Consider the following 3,190-nt stretch of genomic DNA (forward strand, 5'->3'; position numbering starts at 1 on the left):
AGGTCCCTGGTGTTTTGAGGCAGCAGTGCTAACTACTGAGCCACTGTGCCACCTTTTTAGCCTACCGCACACAGTATTCCCAGGCTGTCTCTCATCCAAGTACTAATCAGGCCTGAGTCTGCTTAGCATCCAACATCAAATGAGATTGGGTGGTTTCAAACTAGTATGGCCTCTAGTGCAGTTTGTAGATGGCTTACGCTGCTGCTACTATTTGGAGTAATGAAAGTGGAGGTCACTTAAGAAACATTTTGATAACGAACGGATGCATGTGTAAAGATTTTTGGATTAATACTTTATGATGATACATTGGCCTTCCCCAACCAATTCATCTGTGATCTGCACAAACCTTATTACTGAAACCAGTATCACAGCCGAACCAATTCCAATAGTGACTATGTTCATGTTGAATTCCACTATCTGTTATTTTAGCAGAAATTCTTACTCCTTTACATACATTGCGTAATGCAATTCATTCCTAGCTTATTGTTTGGCAAATTATCATTTTAGTGCTATATGCCTTATATATTCAAGGACTTCTTTTGCTGCATCTTATCTCGGTCACTATGACAACCATTACCTGTTGCTTCAATGAGTTTACTTTCAAACATGGACTTTCTTTTTTTCTATACCATTTTTAACAATATGGGTGTGACAGGGTTAAAATGCTGGAAAAAGTTGTGATACAAGCATGGCAAACTCATTCAGGAAGAATGGGCTAATGGTTGAAAAATGGGCTAAGGCTTTTTATCTTCATTTGCTTTGTGATATTGTGATTGCAGATTGTCTGAATATTCATTTGAAGAATGAATCATCAATGAATCATCCAGCAATGAAAGAAACCAATCAGCCTATTGTACCCATGCTGCCTCTTTGAAAGAGCTATCCAATTATCCTCTCACTCTTCAGCTCTGAAAATTTACCATAATTTTGCCAAATTTCTGATTTTACTATATGCTGTTTCCACCCTCATTCAAATTATGCATATTGGAAAATCAACCCTTTCATTTGTCACAGACAACAAGGTGCAGAGCTGGATGAACACAGAAGGCCAAGCAGCATCATAGGAGCAGAAAGGCTGACGTTTCAGGCCTAGACCCTTCATTGGACCCTTTCATTTGTCAGTTACACAACCTTCAATGTCTCATTTTCTGAAGAAGGGTTCAGACCCAAAACATCAGCTTTCCTGCTCCTCTGATGCTGCCTGGCCTGCTGTGTTCATCCAGCTCGACATCTTGTTATCTCTTATCTTCAATGTCTCATTGTGCCTTAATGCTTCTGTGTATTCTTTGATCTCTCAAAAAATTTGACTTTGTAAGCTGAACCTGGAGATACTGTTTCAATTTCAATAAGTGATACAAGCATGAAGTGAGCTTGCTATAAATTCTCCAGTGAGGCTGCTTGATAACTTTGAGTATACTGTTCGACATATGGCATAAACGTAGACAGATTTCAGTTCAGAGGAGGCTCACTCTGCTCACAGTGAATATCATCTAGTGATCGACACAAGGAACACATCTATCATCCACAGATTTTGATAGTATTTCGAGTCAGGACAGTCAGATTGCCTTCAATTTATTTACAAACAAATCTTCAGCATCCATCATGGAGGGACCCAAAGCCTTATGGGTACTCATGGCTCTGTGGGATCAGTTAGCCCTGTTGGCTGGATGACTAGTTCCCACACCAGCTGAAGTTAACTTCTCTCCTCACCTGAAGTTAAACAGTCACCAGTCATATCCCTCTAATGAGAGGGCAGGTCTATGGCCTGGTAGGACAATAGTAACTTTGCCTTTTGCTTTTACAAATCAGTGGCTGCCAGGAGAAACCAGTCTTCATCAATTCCCCACTAACCTAAAACATGCCAGTTAACAAAATTATATCACAATGACCTTCTAGCTTTTGGCTATTTTAAATGTGTACAAAGTGTTACAACTCTTCATAAATTTGATTGTTAAAACATATCTGTGGTTCTGAATCCAAATTAGACCTTGGATCATGATTTGTCAACTCAGCTAGATGCAAATGAAAAAGTGAAATTTACTTGGAGAGAGGTTATAATGTATACACTGATTTTAATAAATGTGTACATGTGCTCAGAGCAGCTCCTAGGATACAGGACTTCAGGTCCAAAGCATTTGATTGCTTTTATTCCAATTAATTTTTCCAGTGCAATTACTTTACTCTAATTAAGTTAATCATTCACATCAAGCCTTTGTTTCTTCAGCCATGAGTATAGGTGCCAGTTGTTTAAAATCTCATCTTTTCTTTAAATAAAAAGGCCTTTTCTTTTGCTCTGGTTTTCCTTACATTGTTATAGACATTTCTAATCAATCTGCTCAGAGATGTTACTGCACACTGCTGGTACAGGTGGAGCTTGAACTCAGGTCTCCTGGCCCAGAAGTGAGGGGCACTACCACTGTGCCACAGGAGCCCTGTCCAAAGGCGTTGCTGTTACCCCATGAATCAATCTCGTTGTCAAGTGATCCAGTTGGAGCAGTTGTCAAATGGTAATTACAGCAAACCAGGCCATTTGAATTGTCTCCTATCGACCAATAATCCAGAGGCCCAGACTGATACCCTAAGGGCAGGATCTCAAATCCTACCACGACAGCTGGGAAAATCTAAAATACAATGAATAAAATGCAGAATTAAAAGCTCATCTCAGTGTTAGTGATCATGAAGCCATCATCAATTGTCATTAAAACCAACCTGCCCCTTTAGGAAATAAAAGAACTTACCTTCCTTACCTAGTCTGGCCTACTTCAGACCCACATCAATGTGATTGATCCTTAAATCCTTTCTGAAATGGTTATAACAAGTCACTCTGCCACGAAGGAGCAATCAGAGTGGCCAACAAATGCTGGTCCTGTTAGCAATGCCCATAAAGAAGAAAAAAATGAAACATTTATTCCCCATTATAATTTTCCCTCAGTCTACCTGCATACATAGGCCAACCTTTGCTTTCAATAACCTCTTCCATTGTTTTTACATATCTATAGAAACTTTCACAATGTGTCAGTACAGCTCTTGCTCGTCAGTCCATACAGCTCTTGCTAGTCACTCCTATTCTCTTTTCTTCATCAATATTTTGGTTGCCCTTTGCTGACTGAATAGTTGTAGCACAATCCACTTTAAAGAAAGTGAGGTGCAGGGCTGGATGAACACAACAGGCCAAGCAGCATCATAGGAG

Source organism: Rhincodon typus, chromosome 22, assembly GCF_021869965.1.
Source record: "Rhincodon typus isolate 14 chromosome 22, sRhiTyp1.1, whole genome shotgun sequence".
Taxonomy (NCBI): Eukaryota; Metazoa; Chordata; class Chondrichthyes; order Orectolobiformes; family Rhincodontidae; genus Rhincodon; species Rhincodon typus.